The sequence below is a fragment of the Dama dama genome, chromosome X, assembly GCF_033118175.1.
Source record: "Dama dama isolate Ldn47 chromosome X, ASM3311817v1, whole genome shotgun sequence".
Classification (NCBI taxonomy): Eukaryota; Metazoa; Chordata; class Mammalia; order Artiodactyla; family Cervidae; genus Dama; species Dama dama.
Genome location: NC_083714.1, coordinates 87,524,996 through 87,546,973, shown reverse-complemented (window position 1 = coordinate 87,546,973; position 21,978 = coordinate 87,524,996). Strand labels below are relative to the sequence as shown.

The window sequence follows — 21,978 nt, the reverse complement described above, 5'->3', positions numbered from 1 at the left end:
GTTCCTATGCAATATTGCTCTTTACAGCATTGGACCTTGCTTCCATCACCAGTCACATCCACAACTGGGTGTTGTTTTTGCTTTGTCTCTGTCTCTTCATTCATTCTGGCGTTATTTCTCCACTGATCTCCAATAGCATATTCAGCACCTACTGACCCGGGGAGTTCCTCTTTCAGTGTCCTATCTATTTGCCTTTTCATACTGTTCATGGGGCTGTGAGGACATACCCCATGTCCTTGGGCAAAGGAGAAGCCCCAGGAAGATGGTAGGAGGGGCAAAGTCACGTTTAGAATCAAACCCCATTCCCGCCAGAGATGCTCAGAGGGCTGAAACAAACCTTGTGCACACCAGGACCCAGGGACCCCACAGAGACTGAGACAGAACTGTGTTTGAGCATCTGCTGTGGAGGTGCGGGTTGGCAGTGGTCTGCTACAGGGACAGGGGCTCTGGGTATGGATATGGCAAAAGACCCCTTGGAAGAGGTGGCCATTAACCCCACCATAGAGCTGCCAGAACTTACACAGGACTGGGAAATAGACTCTTGGAGGGCACAACAGAACCTTGTTCACCAGGACCCAGGAGAAAGGAACAGTGACCCCACAGGAGCCTTGCCTGTGTGTGTCCAGGAGTCTTCGGCGAAAGCGTGGGCTGCTGTAGGGTTGGGGGCACTGGGTGTAGCAATACATGCATAGGATCTTTTGAGGGAGGTCACCATTACCTTCATTACCTCCATAATTTGGCCCCAGGTAAATATCAGGGAGAAATCACAGCTCCACCTATCAACAGAAAATTGGATTAAAGATTTACTGAGCATGGCCCCACCCATCAGAACAAAACCCAGTATCCCCCTCAGTCAGTCTATCCCATCAGGAACCTTTCAAAAGCCTCTTATCCTTCTCCATCAGAGGGCAGACAGACTGAAAACCACAGTCACAGAAAACTAACCAATCTAATCACACGGACCACAGCCTTGTCTACCTCAATGAAACTATAAGCTATGCCGTGTAGGGCCACCCAAGATGGACGGGTCATGGTGGAGAGTTCTGACAAAATGTGGTCCACTGGAGAAGGGAATGGCAAACCACTTCAGTATTCCTGCCTTGGGAATCCCATGAACAGTATGAAAAGGCCATGCTCAGTAAATCTTTAATTTAATTTTCTGTTGATGGGCAGAGCTGTTTTCCCTCCCTGGTGTTTGACCTGAGGCCAAACTATGATGGAGGTAATGAAGAAAATGAGGACCTCCATCAACAGGTCCCATGCATGCACTGCAGCACTGAGTGCCCTTGAACCTGTAGCAGCCCACTGCTGACCCACGCCTCTGCTGGACAATCCTGCACACTCACGGGCAAGTCTGGGTCAGTCTCTTGTGGTGTCACTGCTCCTTTCTCCTGGGTCCTGGTGCACACAAGATTTTGTTTGTACCCTCCAAGAGTCTGTTTCTCCAGTCCTGTGTAAGTTCTGACGGCTCTAAGGTGGGGTTAATGGCGACCTCCTCCCAGAGGGCTTATGCCATACCCAGGTCTGCTGCACCCAGAGCCCCTGCCCCTGTGGCAGGCCACTGCTAACCCATACCTCCACAGGAGACACTCAAACACAGTTCTGGCTCATACTCTATGGGTGTTTTGGGTCCTGGTGTGCACAAGTTTTGTGTGACCTTAGGCAAGCTTTAATTCTTGTAAGACTATATTCTTATCTGTAAAATAAATAATAACACCTCAAAGGGTCATTTTAAGAATTACTTGAGAGTTTTACGTGTCACTTGCTTGGCACAATGTCTTGTTGTTTGTTCAATCACTAAGTAGTGTACAACTCTTTGCGATCCCATGGACTGCAACACACCAGGTTTCCCTTTCCTTCACTATCTCTCAGAGTTTGCTCAAACTCATGTTCACTGAGGCAGTGATGCACAATGTCTAGTACATGATAAAAATTCAACATGCAATAGCTGCTATTATGTGCTCTCATAATATACAATTATGAGAGCAGTGATTGTAATTTTACACTTAATATACTTCAATATCATTGAATACACATTATTAAAATGGCAGATTAGGCAAATAATGTGAATATTACTAAGTTGATTATTGCCGCTATTAAAATAGTATAACTCAGATGGTTTGGGGGGGGCGTTATTTCCCAAGAAAAAATAATTCCCAGTAAATTATTGACTATTCCAAAGCATAAGAGAGACAACATAATAATTTTCTATAAAGCTAGCATATCTGTAAAGCTACCATAGAAAATTTTAGCAAATGCTAGTAGAAAAACTTTAAAACCCTGCAAACTACTTTTATTTATGAATACTAGTACAAAAATCCTAAGTAAAATTACTAGAGTACAAGTTAGAAATTTCTTAGTTATAGAAGGCAGGCTTACTACTACTTAATACTTACTACAGATTTACCACTAAAACCTGGCTTAAGCAGAAAGTGGATTCAGGGTGACACGTAATAAATTAGGGGTAGGTGAGATTTCAGGCATGACTAAAAACAGAAATTCATACCATCATCAGGGTCAGTTTTTCTGTTTCTCCATCTCTCAGATTTACTTCTGAATTGAGTAAAAGCAGAATTGGTAATTCAAACTAAGTTGCTTACTATAGACAACTTTAAAAACTGGTCAAAATATCAAGCACCATTTCTATACAAGTATCACAGAGCTAACAAGATAGTGAGGAATGGCTGGATTAACATTCTGGGGAAAAAAAAGGAATCCTGAAAAGTGGAGGGGGACCTATCAATCAGGTTTACTTCTGTTCTGCTTACATTTCCCAAAGTAAAGGGTACCTAAGAAGACTGGACTCTGCCTTTTGAGATTAGGGGGACAAATGTTCAGGAGCTCAGGGCACACTGAGGATGAGAACTCTGGTAAACAATAGCCCATTTGTTTTGGCAGGAAAGCAGAAACCTCTTCACATATTTACAACAAAGGGAACGTACTTCAGGGAACTGGCACACAGGTGATGGAGGATCTGAAACCCAAATGGGATACGACGGATTAATAAGAACAAGATGCCACAATCACTCTTGGGTTGGAGATACAGAAGTAAGAGACAATGTCACTGGGGCTCCGGGGTGACCTAGTGGAAGCTAGAACTGTAGCAGGCCTTTCCAGTTGGAGCCGCAGAGAAAATGGAGCCACTACCAGAGAAGATGCCCAAAGCGGAAAGAAATGCTCTGACCTCTTTCTTCCTCCCAACCATGGAGGCTTTTCTCCAAGAGGTTGGGAGTCAGGGAAGGTAGAAGAATAGTTTGAGAACAAACACAGCCAGAAGAACACAGACCCCAAAAAGCTGCACTCCAAGGATGAGAATGAAGCAGAACTAAAGCATACTCTTCCATTATAGCTTATTAGACTACTGTTCCACTTTAATGGAGATAACTCAAGTCATCAGGCCACTTTATTCATAGAAGAATACTAGTTAGAACATCTGGTACTAGTTAGAAGACCTAGTTTTGTGATTATTAAGATGACTGACCCAGTATCATACATTTTCCCCAACTTTGCTCCTAAATATATATTCATAGCCATGTATTTACCATGTTACACCTTAGATAACTATTGAAAAAATTTTCCAGGAGTTTCTAAAGTTGTGATTAAAAAAAACACACAACATAAAATTTACCATCTTAGCCATTTTAACTGTATAGTTCAGTAATGTTAAGTATATTTACATTGCTGTGAAACAAATCTCCAGAAAATTTTCATCTTATGAAACAGAAATTCCATTCCCTTCAACAAGAACTTCCCATTTCCCTCCTTCCCTAAGTCCCCAGTAACCACCATTCTACTTTCTGTTTCTATGAATTCTCAAGAGACTTTCTGTGTGCACATGTACATGTACACACACAAATGCAGACATTAAATTGAATATGACAAGATGTTAACATTTGTTGAATCCACATGATGTATCTATAGAGTACATTGAACAATTTTTTCAACTTTCCTATGTGAATTTTTTCATAATAAAAAAGATAAAAAGTAAATGATTAGGCAAAACAGAAATGCCAAATAAAAATGGACATTTTCAGGCAAACAAAAACTAACAGATTTTTTGTTCTTGAAGAAGGAAAATGACACCAAATAATAGGTCAACTATACAGGAAGAAATGGAGAGCAGTGAAAATGGTGTGTGCTGCTGTGGAAATAATGTCATTGACACTAGAGATGAGCAAAACTAGAGATGAGTATTATTTGAGGGAAGAAATGACTCAGTTTTAAATTCAATGAATGCCTAAGATTAAGAAAGTTCTCTACATCTACTGGTGATGAAAAACCTTTGTGTTCTAGAGGCAATAATTATCTGGGCTTTCAGGATGAAGATGAACACTTTTGAATACTAAAATAAAAAATAAAAGTATAAGCATGGCAGTTCCTCAAACAATTAAAAATATTACCATATGATTCAGAAATTCCACTTTTGGGTACATAACTAAAATAATTGAAAGCACAACACTGAAATCAGGTTGATTATATTCTTTGCAGCCAAAGATGGAGAAGCTCTATCCAGTCAGCAAAAACAAGACCAGGGGCTAAATGTGGCTCAGATCATGAACTCCTTATTGCCAAATTCAGACTTAAATTGAAGAAAGTGGGGAAAACCACTAGACCATTCAGGTATACTGCTACTGCTGCTGCTAAGTCACTTTAGTCATGTCCGACTCTGTGCGACCACATAGACGACAGCCCACCAGGCTCCCCCGGCCCAGGGATTCTCCAGGCAAGAACACTGGAGTGGGTTGCCGTTTCCTTCTCCAATGCATGAAAGTGAAAATTGAAAGTGAAGTCGCTCAGTCATGTCCGACTCTTAGTGACCCCATGGACTGCAGCCTACCAGGTTCCTCCATCCATGGGATTTTCCAGGCAAGAGTACTGGAGTAGGGTGCCATTGCCTTCTCCAATTCAGGTATGACCTAAACCAAATACCTGACAATTATACACTGGAAGTGAGAAATAGATTTAAGGGACTAGATCTGATAGACAGAGTGCCTGATGAACTATGGACGGAGGTTGGTGGCACTGTACAGGAGACAAGGATCAAGACCATCCCCAAGAAAAAGAAATGCAAAAAAGCAAAACGGCTGTCTGAGGAGGTCTTACAAATACCTGTGAAAAGAAGAAAAGTGAAAAGCAAAGGAGAAAAAGAAAGATATACCCATTTGAATGCAGAGCTCCAAAGAATAGCAAGGAGAGATAAGAAAGCCTTCCTCAGTGATCAATGCAAAGAAATAGAGGAAAACAATAGAATGGGAAAGACTAGAGATCTCTTCAAGAAAATTAGAGATACCAAGGGAGCATTTCATGCAAAGATGAGCTCAATAAAGGACAGAAATGGTATGGACCTAACAGAAGCAGACGATATTAAAAAGAGGTGGCAAGAATACACAGAAGAACTGTACAAAAAGATCTTCATGAGCCAGATAATCACAATGGTGTGATCACTCACCTAGAGCCAGACATCCTGGAATGTGAAGTCAAGTGGGCCTTAGAAAGCATCACTACGAGCAAAACTAGTGGAAGTGATGGAATTCCAGTTGAGCTATTGCAAATCCTAGAAGATGATGCTGTGAAAGTGCTGCACTCAATGTGTCAGCAAATTTGGAAAACTCAGCCGTGGCCACAGGACTGGAAACAGTCAGTTTTCAGTCAGTGACTGAAATGACTGAACTGATAATCCTGAAAACACATTGGTACATAGCATATATAATTCATACCAGAGTTATTCACATCAGCCAAGAGACAGAAGCAACCATAGTGTCCATTAACAGATGAATGGATAAACAAAATATGTTATGAATATGCTATGAATGGTTATTCAGCCATAAAAAGGAAGGAAATTCTGATACATACTATAACATTAATGAACCTTAAAGACATTATGCTCAGCAAATAAGCCAGACACATAAGAGCAAATATTGTATGATTCCCACATGAAAAGCCAATCTACAGAATGGGAGAGAATATTTGTAAACTGTATGTCTGATAAAGGGTTAATAAAAAATATATAAGGAACTTACAGAATTAATTCGATAGCAAAAAGAATAACCTGATTAAAAATGGGCAAAGGACTTGAATAGACATTTTTTCCAAAGAAGACATTCAAATGGCTAGCAAGTATATGAAAAGGTGTTCAACATCACTAATCATCAGTCAATTCATTTCAGTCGCTCAGTCGTGTCCGACTCTTTGCAACCCCATGGACTGCACCATGCCAGGCTTCTCTGTCCATCACCAACTCCCGGAACTTTCTCAAACTCATGTCCAAAGAGTCAGTGATGCCATCCAACCTTATCTCATCCTCTGTCATCCCCTTCTCCCACCTTCAATCTTTCCCAGCATCAGGGTCATTTCAAATGAGTCAGCTCTTCGCATCAGGTGGCCAAAGTATTGGAGTTTCAGCTTCAGCATCAGTCCTTCCAATGCATATTCAGGACTGATTTCCTTTAGGACTGACTGGTTTGATCTTGCAGTCCAAGGGACTCTCAAGAGTCTTCTCCAACACCACTGTTCAAAAGCATCCGTTCTTTGCCAATCAGCTTTCTTTATGGTCCAACTCTCACATCCATATATGACTACTGGAAAAACCATAGCTTTGACTAGACAGACCTTTGTCAGCAAAGTAATATCTCTGCTTTTTATTATGCTAAGTTGGTCATAGCTTTTCTTCCAAGGATCAAGCATCTTTTCATTTTAAGCCTGCAGTCACCATCCACAGTGATTTTTGGAGCCCCCCAAAATAAAGTCTGTCACTGTTTCCCCACCTATTTACCATGAAGTAATGGGACCAGATGCCATGATCTTAGTTTTTTGACTGTTGAGTTTTAAGCCAGCTTTTTCACTTTCCTCTTTCAGTTTCATCAAGAGGCTTTTCAGTTCCTCTTCGCTTTCTGCCATAAGGATGGTGTCATCTGCATATCTGAGGTTATCAGGGAGATGCAAATCAATACCACAATGATATCTCACCTCACATCGTTAGAAAGTCTAATATAGAAAAAACAGAAGATAACAAGTGTTGCTGAGAGAATGGAACCCTTGTACAATGGTGGAAATGTAAATTGGTACAGCCTTTATAGATACACTATGGCGTTTCTTAAATAATTAAAAGTAGAACTACTATATGATCCAGCAACACCAGTTCTGGATATACATCTTAGGAAAAAAAAAAGCAGGATCCCAAAGAGATATCTGCACCCCCCGTCCATTGCAGCATTATTCACAATAGCCAATTTATGGAAACAACCTAAATGTTACGGTATCTATATACCATAAAAATGGTATATTATTGGTATAATGGAGTATTATTAAGTCATGAAGGGAATCCTACTGTTTATATCAACAAGGATGAACCTGGAAGGCATTATGCTAAGTAAAAAAATCTAGATAAGGAAAGACAAATACTGAATGGTATCACCTATATGTAAAATCTAAAAAAAGAAAAGTTGAGCTAATAGAAATAGAGAGTAGAATAGCTGTTACCAAGGACTTGGGGGTGGGGGATATGGAAAGATGTTGGACAAAGGGTACAAACATTCAGTTATAAGATGGCTAAGTTCTGAGGATCTAATGTACAGAATGGTAACTATAGCTTAATACTACTGCTGCTAAGTCACTTCAGTCGTGTCTGAATCTGTGCGACCCCAGAGACGGCCCACAAGGCTCCCCCATCCCTGGGATTCTCCAGGCAAGAACACTGGAGTGGGTTGCCATTTCCTTCTCCAATGCATGAAAGTGAAAAGTGAAAGTGAAGTCACTCAGTTGTGTCCAACTGTAGCCTACCAGGCTCCTCCTTCCATGGGATTTTCCAGACAAGAGTACTGGAGTGGGGTGCCATTGCCTTCTCCTAGCTTAATACTACTGTATTGTATACTTTAAATTTGCTGAGAGAGTAGATCTTAAGCACTCTTACACACAAAAAAAGGTAACTGTGAGGTGATTAGCTTGATTGTGGTGATTGTTTTACAATGTGTATAAATCATCAGTTTGTACATTTTGAATATATATAATTTTATTTGTCTATTATACCTCAATAAATGGAGAAATAAATGGCAACCCACTCCAGTATTCTTGCCTGGGAAGTCCCATGGACAGAGGAGCCTGGCAGCTGCAGTCTATGGGGTTGCAAAAGTGTTGGACAAGACTTAACAACTAAACAACAACCTCAATAAAGCTGGGGAAAATTGTTAAGGTAGTAAATATTATGTTATATGTATACTACCACAATTAAAAATAAATAATAGTAAAAGTAATATCTCTAATTGTATCTCTAGTAGTGAGTAAATATTGATTTGTTATTATTACTTAAGCTATACCTGTTATATGTATGAAATACTTAATATTTTTCAGAAAGCTAGTAATTTATAAAGATGTTAATTTCCCCTAATTTATAAATTTAACAGAATCCCAACAGATAGACCTACATGGTTTTTTATTTGATTGTTAGTTTTTAAGTAGACAATCTGATTTCTTAGGGAAAAAAAAATATATATGTAAAAAAAATGCAGAAAATCTCTGAAAAAGAAAAACAACTGGGAAGAAATTTTTACTCAGTGCTTTTAATGTTAAAAGGTGTTGGACTTTGACAAATAGCTTTTCTGCATTAATTGAGATAATCATGTGCTTTTCCCTTTAATTATCTTAATATAAATTATGTTAGCTTTTTTGTTTGTGTTGAACTACTCTTTCATTTCTAGAATATTTCCTACTTGGTCATAGATATAATCATTTTAATAACATACTGGGTTATTTTACTGAGGATTTTTGGATCTATACTCATATGGGATATTGATCTGTTATTTTTGTTTCTTGTAATACTTTTACCTGGCTTTAGTATCAGGATAATGCTAGCCTCATAGGATGATTTCCAAAATGTTCCTTCCCTTTCTCTTTTTGGAAGGATTTGAAAAGGATTGGTGTTATTCTGTTTTAAATGTTTGGTAGAATTCACTAGTGATGTCATCTGGTCCTAGACTTTTCTTTGTTTGGAGGTTTTTATTACAAATTCTAGCTCTTTATTATTATAGGACTGTTCAGATATCCTATGTCTTCTTGAGTCAGTGTCTATAGTTTGTGTGTTTCTAGGAACTTTTCTATTTCATCTAAGTTATCTATTTTGTTGGCATATAATTGTCCATAGTATTTCCTTATAAATCTTTCAGTTTCTGTAATGTCAGTACTAATGCCCTCACTTTCATTTCGATTTTTTAGTAATTTGAGTATACTTTCATTTTTCATAGTCAGCCTAGCTAATATTTTGTCAATTTTATTGAGTTTTTGAAAAAAATTTAATGTCTATTGATTTTCTCCATTCTCTCTTTCATTTATCTCTAACCTTTATTATTACCTAGCTTCTGCTATCTTTGGATTTAGTTTTCTCTTCTTTTTCTAGTTCCTTAAAATCAAGCAATGAATTTGAGAACTTTCTTCATTTTTAACATAGGCATTCATAGCTATAAAATCTCCCCTGAGCACTACTTTAACTAAATCTCATAAATTTTTCTATTTTTGCATTCATGAAAGTATTTTCTAATTTCTTCTTTGAATCCTTGATTATTTAAGAGTGTGATCTTAATTTCCACAGAGTTGTGAATTTCGAATTTTATTTGTTATTAATTTCTAATTTCACACTATTGTGGATAGAGGAGATATTTTGAATGATTTCAAACTTTTGCAATGTATAAGACTTGTTTTGTGGTCTGACATGTCTATCCTGGGGAATGTTTCATCTATACCTAGGAAGAATGTATTCTGGTGTTGTCGGGAAGAATGTTCTGTATACATTTTTAGGTCTAGTTGGTTTATAGTGTTGTTAAAACCCTCTATATCTTTATAATTTATCAGCTGTCCTATTCATTATTGAGTGAATTATTGTATTCTTCAACTACTTTTGTAGAAGAGTCTATTTCTTCTTTTAAGTCTGTAAGTTTTTGCTATGTGCTTTTTGGACTTCATTATTTGGTATATATATATGTATTTATCATTGTTAAATCTTCTCAATAAATTGACCATTTTATCAATATATAATGACTTTTTAGACTCTCAGAAATTTTTATTCTTAAAGCCTACTTTGTTTTATATTCCCAAACTGAAACTCTGTACTAATTAAAGAATAACTCCCCATTTCCCCTTACCTCAGGTCCTGGTAATAATTATTGTACTTTCTGAATTTATGAATTTAATTCTTCTAGGGAAGGAGGCCTGGCATGCTGTGATTCATGGGATCGCAAAGAGTCAGACCCGACTGAGTGACTGAACTGAACTGAGGTACATAAATGAAATCATATATTATTTGTCCTTTTAAGTCTGGATTATTTCACTTAGCATAATATAGTCAAGGTTTATCCATGATGCAGTATGCATCAGAATTTCATTCACTTTTAAGGCTGACTAATATGTCATCATATGTATATACCTCATCATATGTATATACCACATATGTACATATGTTAGGTATGGACCTAACAGAAGCAGAAGATATTAAGAAGAGGTGGCAAGAATACACAGAAGAACTGTACAAAAAGATCTTCATGAGCCAGATAACCACAATGGTGTGATCATCCACCTAGAGCCAGACATCCTGGAATGTGAAGTTAAGTGGGACTTAGGAATCATCACCAGGAACAAAGCTAATTGAGGTGATGGAATTCCAGTTGAACTATTTCAAATCCTAAAAGATGATGCTGTGAAATTGCTGCACTCAATATGCCAGAAAATTAGGAAAACTCAGCAGTGGCCATAGGACTGGAAAAGGTCCGTTTTCACTCCAATCCCAAAGAAAAGCAATGTCAAAGAATGTTCAAACTACTGCATAATTGTACTCATTTCACATGCCACCAAGGTAATCCTCAAAATTCTCCAAGCTAGACTTCAACAGTACTTGAATCATGAACTTACAGATGTTCAAGCTGGTTTTAGAAAAGGCAGAGGAACCAGAGATCAAATTACCAAAATCCGTTGGATCATAGAAGAAGCAAGAGGATTCCAGAAAAAACATCTACTTATGCTTCATTGATGACGCTAAAGTCTTTGACTGTGTGGATCACAACAAACTGGAAAATTCATAAAGAGATGGGAATACCAGACCACCTTACCTGCCTCCTGAAAAATCTGCATGCAGGTCAAGAAACAACGGTTATAATTATACATAGAACAACAGACTGGTTCCAAATTGGGAAAAGAGTATATTAAGGCTGTATATTGTCACCCTGCTTATTTAACTTATATGCAGAGTACATCATGTGAAATGCTGAACAGGATGTACCTCAAGCTGGAATCAAGATTGCCGGGAGGAATATCGGTAACCTCAGATATGCAGATGGCAGAAAGTAAAGAAGGACTAAAGAGCCTTTTGATGAAAGTGAGAAAGGGAGTGAAAAAGTAGGCTTAAAACTCAACATTCAGAAAACTAAGATCATGGCATCTGGTCCCATCACTTCATGGCAAATAGATGGGGAAGCAATGGAAACAGTGACAGACTTTATTTTTGGGGCCTCCAAAATCACTGCAGATGGTGACTGCAGCCATGAAACTAAAAGATGCTTGTCCTCAGAAGAAAAGCTATGAGCAACTAGACAGCATATTAAAAAGAAGAGACATTACTCTGTCAACAAAAGTCTGTCTAGTCAAAGCTATGTTTTTTCCAGTAGTCATGTATGGATGTGAGAGTTAGACCATAAAGAAAGCTGACTGGCGAAAAATTGATGCTTTTGAACTGTGGTGTTGCAGAAAATTCTTGAGAGTCCCTTGGACTGCAAGGAGATCAAACCAGTTCATCCTAAAGGAAATCAATCCTGAATATTCATTGGAAGGCCTGATGCTGAAGCTGAAACTCCAATAATTTGGATACCTGATGTGAAGAACTGACTCATCTGAAAAGACCCTGATGCTTGGAAAGATTGAAGGCAGGAGGAGAAGGGGACGACAGAGGATAAGATGGTTGGATGGCATCACTGACTCAACGGACATGAGTTTGATCGAGCTCTGGGAAGTGGTGATGGACAGGGAATCCTGGCGTGCTGCAGTCCATGGGGTCACAAACAGTTGTACACAACTGAGCGACTGAACTGAAGTGACTGATGGATGTGAGACTTGGACTATAAAGAAAGCTGAGTGGCGAAGAATTGATGCTTTTGAAATGGTGTTGGAGAAGACTCTTGAGAGTCCCTTAAACTTCAAGCAGATCAAACCAGTCAATCCTAAAGGAAATCAACCCTGAATATTCATTGGAAGGACTGATGCTGAAGCTGAAACTCCAATACTTTGGCCACCTAATGTGAAGAACTGACTCACTGGAAAAGACCCTGATACTGGGAAAGATTGAATGCAGGAGGAGAAGGGGACGACAGAGAATGAAATGGTTGGGTGGCATCACTGACTCGATGGACATGAGTTTGGGCAAGCTACAGGAGTTGGTGATGGACAGGGAAGCCTGGTGTGCTGCGGTCCATGGGGTCGCAAAGAGTCAGACATGGCTGAGCTACTGAACTAAACCAAACGGATACACCACGTTTTGTTTATCCATTGATTTGTCAGTGGAAATTTGGGGTGTTCCTACTTTTTGTTTTGTTTTTTTTTTTTTTAATTTTTTTTTTAAATTTTTTTGGTCATTGTGAATAATGCTCTATGAACATTGGTGTGCTAATGTCTGAAGCTTTGCTTTCAGTCCTTTTGGATATATACCTAGAAGTGAATTTGTTGAATCATGTGGTCATTCTATATTTGATTTTCCTAGGAATTGCTATACTGTTTTCCTGCACCACTTTACATCTGCACTACACACAAGGATTCCAATTTCTCTATATCCTCACTAACACTGGTTATTTTCTGTTTTTATTTATTTTATTATTTTAAAACAGTATTCATCCTAATTGTTATGAAGTGGTATCTAATTGTGCTTTTGATTTGTACTAATCTAATAATTAGTGATGTTGAGTGTATTTCTGTATGTTTATTGGCCATTAGTGTATCTTCTTTAGAGAAATGTCTAATCAGGTAATTTGCCCTGTGTATTTGTCTTTTAAATTATGTCGAAAAAAGTCAAGGTTCAAACCTAAAATACAATACTGACTCTTATTTCTATTTATATCATACCTTTACCAGTGTTTTTTATCTCTTTGTAGTCTTAGGTTACTATCTTTTTTTTCAGTCTGGGTGACTCCCTTTAGCCTTTCTCATAGTGCAGGTGTGCGAGTGACAATTCTCTTAGTTTTTATCAAAGAATGTCTATTTTCTTTTTTGTTGTTTCCCTCTTGGGCCTGCTTTTATGGGGACAACCTAACAGAGGGCACAGCCTGTAGAAAACTAGGAACAATACATACATATATATTATACATAGAGAAGCAATTCTGTAAAGTCAGGCCCCGCCCCCTCCATCTGCTGAGGCTGAGGAGTTAGGCACTGAGTCAGTCAGCAGCTCTTTCGGTGGGTACGCGCACGTCTGAGGGAAGGAAGAGGGTGCCGAGAAATGCTGATCAATGGCATGACCTATTTACAGGAGATGAGGAAAAGCCAAAATGGAACAAGGGTTTTTGTTTTTTTTTTTTAAGAAAGAATAAAAACCCAGGCTGAGGCAGGGGCGTGAGGAAAAGGTAAAATGAGAGATGGATTCTGAAAGGGAAGGGGACCTGAGAGGGGTCTCACTTCCCTTGGTCAAAGCCCCTTTAACTTTAGGGTTAAAGTGGGGAAATGGAGTTGATATCACTTAGAAATCAGGCTGCCAGCAACACAGCTCTGGTCTCCAAAAGATGAAAAGTAGTAAAATTTTGCCCTCCAGTCAAAACATTGGAATACTGTGTGTGTGAGTGGGGTGAGGCTGAATCTCTGGGATGTCAGTACAAGGCTTCCAAGGTGTGGCCCTGGTAGGGCAGGAAATCTGTCTCTAGGCTGGTAGAGGGCAGGGTGAAGTATTGATGACAGGGGAGGAAGGACAATCAGAGGGGATTAATTATTGTTCAGTCAAGGGATGATTCCTGTTAAGTAGAATTGGAATTCCTCAGTGTTTGCAAGTTTCCTTCCAGTTCCAAGATCTGAAAAATAAAGGAAAGAAGGAGTCAGGCTTAGGTATGGACATGGGCCCTGCCCCTCCTACCCCCCTGGAGGGGACATGACCTTGAGCTCCCAGTCAGCAGCATGACTTCTCTTTCTCCCTCCAGGATCCACAGGATGGGTGCTAGAGAGGGGCTGACTTGCTGCTGCCTCCTGCCCCTAGGGCACTCCTGGGCCTACTTTGTCCAGGAGCTTGTCCATCTCCTCCTTCCTTAGCAGCTCTGACTCCTCCAGAACCCAGTGCTATGCTGTCTTCTATTTCAGGATATTGGTCTCCTTCTGCTGGTAGTCCTTGATGAGGCACTCAGCCTTGCTGTACTTGTGCTCTAGGGCCTGGTACTGGGCCTGGGTCTCCTGCAGGTGCTCACTCACAGCATTTTATGGGCCCTGGGCCTTGCCCCCATGGCCCTCCAACTTTTCCATGTGATCCTTTTTCTCCTTCACACTCTGTTCCAGCTGGGCCTTCTCTACCCACCAATGCCCCTTCTCCTGCTCCAGGCTCTGCAGTTTTCTTTTCAGCTGCTGTATCTGTATCTCAGTCACAGCATGCTATATCTGGAGCTCCTTTAACTTGTGCACAGCTTCTCAGGCTCCATGTCCACAGGGGACAAGGCATCCTGGTTCTCTGCCAGCTGAACATCTCAATGGCCATGTTGCCACCTGGGAACATGGGGCTCAGCTCCTCAACCTCATCAGTGGCACACTCTCCCATCTCCTTGTTATCCTTCCCCTCCCCATACTGGGCTTATCTCTGCTCCATCATTTTCTGCTACCATTGCACCTGTTTCCAGGGTCTGCTAAGTTAGCTGGGCCACCTCACCTGGCTGCTTCTGGCCAATCATAAACTGCATGCAGCCCTTGGTGTTCCAGAGCATGGAGGCTGCAAAGTTCTGGGTCACTCCCACCAGTTTCATTCCATCCATCTCCATCAAGAGATCGTTCACCTGGATTCTGCTGTCCTGATGGACCACACTGCCATCAGTCACGGTCTTGATGAACATGTCCACCTTCTCTAGGCCCATGTCTGTCCATGTCCCATGCCATCAGTGCAGATGCCCAGGCCCTTGGTGTCCTTCTCCCACTCCACAGGATACAGCTCCAGCCTTTCCACCTGCTTCTCCAGCTGTACTCAGCAGAGGCCACCATGGGATCCATGTCCTTGTTGCAATGATGGTCATCCTTGTTGAAATAGGTGTTGAACACTGGAATGGGCTCCATGCTGAAATGGGTCTTCTGGCTCAGGGCTGGGTCGTTTTCCTCTGAGAGTCCTGGGATCTCCATGCACCCTGATTTGGCTCATAGAGGGGCTTCCCTTCCTCCTCGTCTTCTTCATTGTCCTCCTCCAGGGTATTGCCCCCAGGAGTCCTCCCCAATCCCACTATAGGCACTCATGTCCACCAAGTCCTCCTTCTTGGATTCATAACTCTTTGGGGATCATGTCCTGGCTCAGCCATCACCTACCCCTCTCAGAAACCACCAGGGTCGCCACCTCCTCCTCGGGGGTTGCCTGGGCCATCTGCCCCTCTGGCAGGGGCTGGCAGTAGTTGCCAAGGGACAGCCATTCTCCAGGGCTGCATGGGCTGTAACCTCTTCCTGGATAATTTCCACGGGTGCCACCTCGGCCTCCAACTCCCTGCTTCCCTCCAACCCCACAGGCTTAATGAAGCCCCTGCTGGGGCTTGAGAGGCACCAGGCAGGGGCCACTCAGTGCTACAGGGGCTGCTGTCCTTCAGGGACACACTCCTGGGCTGGGACATTCCCCGATGGGACAGGCAGTAGCAGAGGAGGCTGAAACACCAGGGACCACTTGCTAACCAGCTTCAAGTTGACCTGGGGAGCCTCCTTGGCCCCTGCCCTGGGCAGCCTGGACCCACAATGGAGGCCAGTCCTTGAGTCAGGCTCAAGGTCTCTATTTGGTTTATTTTTATAATTTTTATATTCTCTATCTGGTGACACATCATTCTCCTGGGTTTCTCTAGTTCTTTGTTTATGGTTTCCTCTAGCTCTTTGAGCATATACAAAACAATTAACTTAAAAATCTTTGTCTAGTAAGTCTAATGCATGTGCTTTCTCAGTGCTATTCATTTCCTTTTTTTTCTCTCTATGAATGTGACTTTTCTCCCTATGAATGCAGGCTTCCCTGGTGGCTCAAATGGTAAAGAAACTGCCTGCAATGCAGGAATCCCAGGTTTGATCTCTGGGACTGGAAGATCCCCTGGAGAAGGAAATGGCTACCCACTCCAGTATTCTTGCCTGGAGAATTCCATGGACAGAAAAGCCTGGCCAGCTACAGTCCATGGGGTTGCAAAGGGTCAGACACAACTGAGCACCTAGCACTTTCACTTCCATAAATGTGACCTACTTCATTGTCTCTTTCCATAACTTGTCATTTTTGTTGTTGAATACTGGACATTTTGAATATTATAATGTGGTGACTCTGGAAATGAAAGTAATTCTCTCCTCAGGATTTATTTCCTGCTTCCTGTATATTCTTTGTTGAGTATGGCCTCTGAAGTCTCTGTTCTGTTAGCCTGTGGTCAGCTAGTGATTTAACAGAGATGTCCTTAAATTCTCAGAGTTGAAAGAACGATAGTAAAAGGAGAAAAGAAAAAAATCTACCCTGGTCTTTATAGATTAGTTCTGTGTCAGGACACTCTTTTAATTATTAGCCAGTCCATTTACAACTCTGGTTTAGTTTTTACTTCCCCCTCGCTATGAGCCTAAAGATCAGTGGGAAGTAAACATTCAGGGCTTTCTCAGGTGTTTTCTGAGATATGACCAGCCCTGGGCATGGGATGTTGTTGTTCAGTTGCTAAGTTGTGTCTGACTCTTTGTGACTCCATGGACTGCAGCATGCTAGGCTTCCCTGTCCTTCACTACCTCCCTGAGTTTGCTCTAACTCATGTCCATTAAGTTGGTGATACCATTCAACCATCTGATCCTCTTTTGCCCCCTTCTCCTCCTGTCCTCAATCTTTCCCAGCATCAGGCTCTTTTCCAATGTGTGGGCTGTCTGCATCAGATGGCCAGAGTATTGGAGCGTCAGCTTCAGCATCAGTCCTTCTAATGAATATTCAGGGTTGATTTCCCTTAGGATTGACTGGTTTGATCTCCTTGCAGTCCAAGGGACTCTCAAGTCTTCTCCAACACCACAGTTCAAAAGCATCAGTTCTTCTTCACTCAGCCTTCTTTATGGTCCAACTCTCACATCTGTACATGGCTACTGGAAAAACAATAGCTTTGACTAGTCAGACCTCTGTTGGCAGTGATGTCTCTGCTTTTTGATATGCTGTCTAGGCCTGTTATAGGTTTTCTTCCAAGGAACAAGCGTCTTTTAATTTTGTGGCTGCAGTCACCGTCCACAGTGATTTTGGAGCCCAAGAAGATAAAGTCTGTCATTGTTTTTATTTCTCCCCCATTCTATTTGCCATGAAGTGATGGGACAAGATGCCATGATCTTAGTTTTTTGAATGTTGAGTTTTAAGCCGGTTTTTTCATTCTCTTCTTTCACCTTCATCAAGAGGCTCTTTAGTTCCTCTTTGCTTTCTGCCATAAGGGTGGTGTCATCTGCATATCTGAAGTTATCAATATTTCTCCCAGCAACCTTGATTCCAGCTTGAGCTTCATCCATCCAGCCTGGCATTTGCATAATGTACTCTGCATATAAGTTGAATAAGCAGGGTGACAATATACAGCCTTGATGTACTCCTTTCCCACGTTTGAACCAGTCTGTTGTTCCATGTCCAGTTCTAACTGTTGCTTCTTGACCTGCATACAGGTTTCTCTAGGGGCAGGTAAGTTGTCTGATAGTCCCACCTCTTGAAAAATTTTCTACAAATTGTTGTGATTCACACAGTCAAAGACTTTAGCCTTATCAGTGAAGCAGATATTTTTCTGGAATTCACTTGCTTTTTCTATGATCCAATGGATGTTGGCAATTTGATCTCTGGTTCCTATGCCCTTTCTCAATCCAGCTTGTGCATCTGGAAGTTCTTGGTTCACATACTGTTGAAGCCTAGCTTGAAGGATTTTGAAAATTACCTTACTAGCATGTGAAATGAGCACAATTGTGCAGTAGTTTGAAAATTCTTTGGCATTGCCTTTCTTTGGGATTGGAATGAAAACACCTTTTCCAGTCCTGTGGCCACTGCTGAGTTTTCCAAATTTGCTGGCATATTAAGGGCAGCACTTTCACAGCATCATCTTTTAGGATTTGAAATAGCTCAACTGGAATTCCATCACCTCCAATAGTGATGCTTCCTAAGACCCACTTGACTTCACACTCCAGGCTGTCTGACTTTAGGTGAGGTGATCACACCATCATGGTTATCCAGGTATTAAGACCTTCCCCCCCCTTTTTAGAGTTTTGTGTATTCAGAAATGGTAATGATGTAACAGAAGCAGAAGGGCATGGCCATGGCTTTTCACCTCCTGTTTATAAGTGGATGATTTTGAAGGCCCTATTTCCCAAAGTTGTTCCCTGCCCCAGCTTTTCCTCTCAGACTTTTAGCATGCGTATTTTCTGATGGAATTGTACTCTTTTGCCACAGATAACAACAACTTGTTCATTTCCCTTTCAATACTTTCCAGGAATGACCTCTATTTAGCCACTTTTCCAAACTGAGATTGTTCTGAGTTAGGAAAAATAAAGGCAATGCCTGCTCTGTTCCTTCCAGAACCAGATACCCACAAGAGGAACACAGGCTGTCATCAAGACAGTCACTGCACCTGGGAGGAGTTTGGAGCAAGGCTAAGTTAAAACTAAAAAGTTCTTCTACCATGTTAAAATGGACTTTTTCCCGATTCATCATTCACTTGGTTGCTGCAATCCGTTGACTACTTTCCAGAGTTCTGACAAAGTTGATTCAGACAACTTTGCTTGGTTTTCTTTTGGTGTTTCCAAGAAGTGATAGGTGCTTGAAGCCTTCTACTTTTCCATTTTCACTAACATTTGAAATTCTTTTTTCTTTAATTATTTAATTTATTTTAATTGACGGATAATTACTTTACAATATTGTGGTGATTTTTGCCATACATCAACATGAATCAGCCACTGGTACACATGTGTCCCCCCATCCTGAGCCCACCTCGCACCTCCCTTCCCACCCCATCCCTCTGGGTTGTCCCAGAGCACCAACTTTGGATTCCCTGCTTCATGCATTGGTCATCTATTTTACATATGGTAATATACATGCTTCAATGCTATTCTCTCAAATCATATCACCCTTGCCTTCTCCCACATAGTCCAAAAGTCTGTTCTTTACATCTGTGTCTCTTTTGCTGCCTTGCATATAGGATCATCATTACCGTCTTTCTAAATTCCATACATATGCATTAATATATTGTATTGGTGTTTCTGTTTCTAATTTCACTCTGTATAGGCTCCAGTTTCATCCACCTCATTAGAACAGATTCAGATGTGTCCTTTTTTATAGCTGAGTAATATTCCATCATGTATGTGTACCACTACTTCTTTATCCATTCGTCTGCTGATGGACATCTAGGTTGCTTCCATGTCCTAGCTATTGTAAACAGTGCTGCAATAAACATTGGGGTTACATGTGTCTCTTTCAATTCTGGTTTCCTTGATAACACCTGAAATTCTTAATAATATTTGAACTGTGAGTCTCCCACTTTCCTTTTGTACTGTGCCTTGCAGGTTAGGTAACCATCTTTGCCCCTAAAACTTTCTAACCATTTTAATAATTTTTCTGCCTCTTATTCTTGTCACTATAGAGCATTCTTATAAGTAAGTCCATGCAGGCATCTTTCCCTGGTGCTAGATTAATACTCAACTGAGAATCATCACAACTATGACAATGAATGCCCTCAGTAATAGTGTGGATAATATCAACAATATTTATTCTTATGTCCAAGACAAATTTTGGGAATTTTTAAGGTATCTTCTGAAACTAAAGAGTAACCCTCAACTGAATTTGCTAACTCCAACTAGGATCCTGGATATCCCCTCAAGGAATGAGGATTTTTAATTTAATGCTATTATATGACTTTATAGATCAGCTTTCATAGGCCTCTGTCTTCAGCAACTTCCCAGGGAATTCTTTTATGTAACTGATAATCCAAGACACTTCAAATAAAAGAAAGTCTTACCCTCCTGATTGTTCATCTAACTCCATACCACACATTCTTCCCTCCTTCTCCCCAAAATATTCAAAGGTTCAAATTTTTGGGTGTCTCCAGCCTTTTCATTATCTTAGTCACAACCAGTGACTACCACCACCATTACCAGCAACAAATTATAGCATGAGATGGATTAATTTCTACTCTACTTTGTATCAGTTAAGATACTTTCAGCTGAAAATAGAAGACCAACTCAAATGCCCTACATGATGAGGAATTTAGTATCTCACATACCAAAGTCTTCAGAGATAGGATGGTTTCAGCACTGGTTAACTGAGTGATTTATGGCATTATGAAAGACCCAAATTCTTTCTGTATTTCTGCTATGTTATTCTTACTCTGTTGATTTATCTTCTAAAACTGATTTTCATCATGACCCCATAATAACTGCTACCAACATAGGCATAGCATGTAGATGGCAATATCTCAAAGTAGAAAAAGCTTTTTCTCCTCAATCTTGGTAAGCTCAGAGAAATTGTACCCAGAAGCCACTTCCTTAAACCAATCACTGATTAAGGAAATGAAGTTACCATGATTAGTTTAGATGAAGCAGAATTTATTTGTTTTTTAAGGAATCTCCACACTGTTCTCCATAGTGGCTGTACTAGTTTGCATTCCCACCAACAGTGTAAGAGGATTCCCTTTTCTTCACACCCTCTCCAGCATTTATTGTTTGTAGACTTTTTAATAGCAGCCATTCTGACTGGCATGAGATGGTACCTCATTGTGGTTTTGATTTTCACTTCTCTGATAATGAGTGATGTTGAGCATCTTTTCATGTGTTTGCCATCTGTATGTCTTCTTTGGAGAAATGTCTGTTTAGTTCTTTGGTCCATTTTTTGATTGGGTCATTTATTTTTCTGGAATTCAGCTGCAGGAGCTGCTTGTATATTTCTGAGATTAATTCTTTGTCAGTTGCTTTGTTTGCTATTATTTTCTCCCATTCTGAAGGCTGCCTTTTCACCTTGTTTATAGCTTCATTTGTTGTGCAAAAGCTTTAAAGTTTAATTAGGTCCCACTTGTTTATTTTTGCTTTTATTTCCATTACTCTGGGAGGTGGGTCATAGAGGATCCTGCTGTGATTTACGTCAGAGAGTGTTTTGCCTATATTTTCCTCCAGGAGTTTTATAGCTTCTGGTCTTACATTTAGATCTTTAATCCATTTTGAGTTTGTTTTTGTGTATGGAGTTAAAGTGTTCTAGTTTCATTCTTTTACAAGTGGTTGACCAGTTTTCCCAGCACCACTTGTTAGAGAGATGTCTTTTCTCCATTGTATATTCTTGCCTCCTTTGTCAAAGATAAGGTATCCATAAGATTTTAGGTGCATGGATTTATCTCTGGGCTTTCTATTTTTACAATGAACAAAATCCTCTGGTGAGCATTTCCTTTTGTAGAGCATGAGCAATAAATAACCTTTTGTTATACTAAGATACTTAAATTTTGGGCTTAAGTATTTGTTACAATAGAATAATTAAACCTGTCCTGAGTAGTAATAGGTATAGTAACAGGGTGTATATTGTCACCCTGTGTATTTAACTTATATGCAGATTACATCATGAGAAACATGATAAAGCACAAGCTGGAATCAAGATTGCTGGGAGAAATATCAATAACCTCAGATATGCAGATGACACCACCCTTATGGCAGAAAGTGAAGAAGAACTAAAGAGCCTCTTGATAAAAGTGAAAGAGGAGAGTGAAGAAGTTGGCTTAAAGCTCAGCATTAGAAAACTAAGATCATGGCATCTGGTCCCATCAGTTCTTGGGAAATAGATGGGGAAACAGTGGAAACGGT

At 40.3% G+C, this 21,978-nt stretch overlaps 1 pseudogene; it reads right to left on the bottom strand.

Annotated features, from left to right (window-relative positions):
* Nucleotides 1-13,970: 13,970 nt before the first annotated feature.
* The window catches only part of LOC133052747 (neurabin-2-like), a 30,089-nt pseudogene continuing 22,081 nt past the window's right edge, over nt 13,971-21,978 (bottom strand).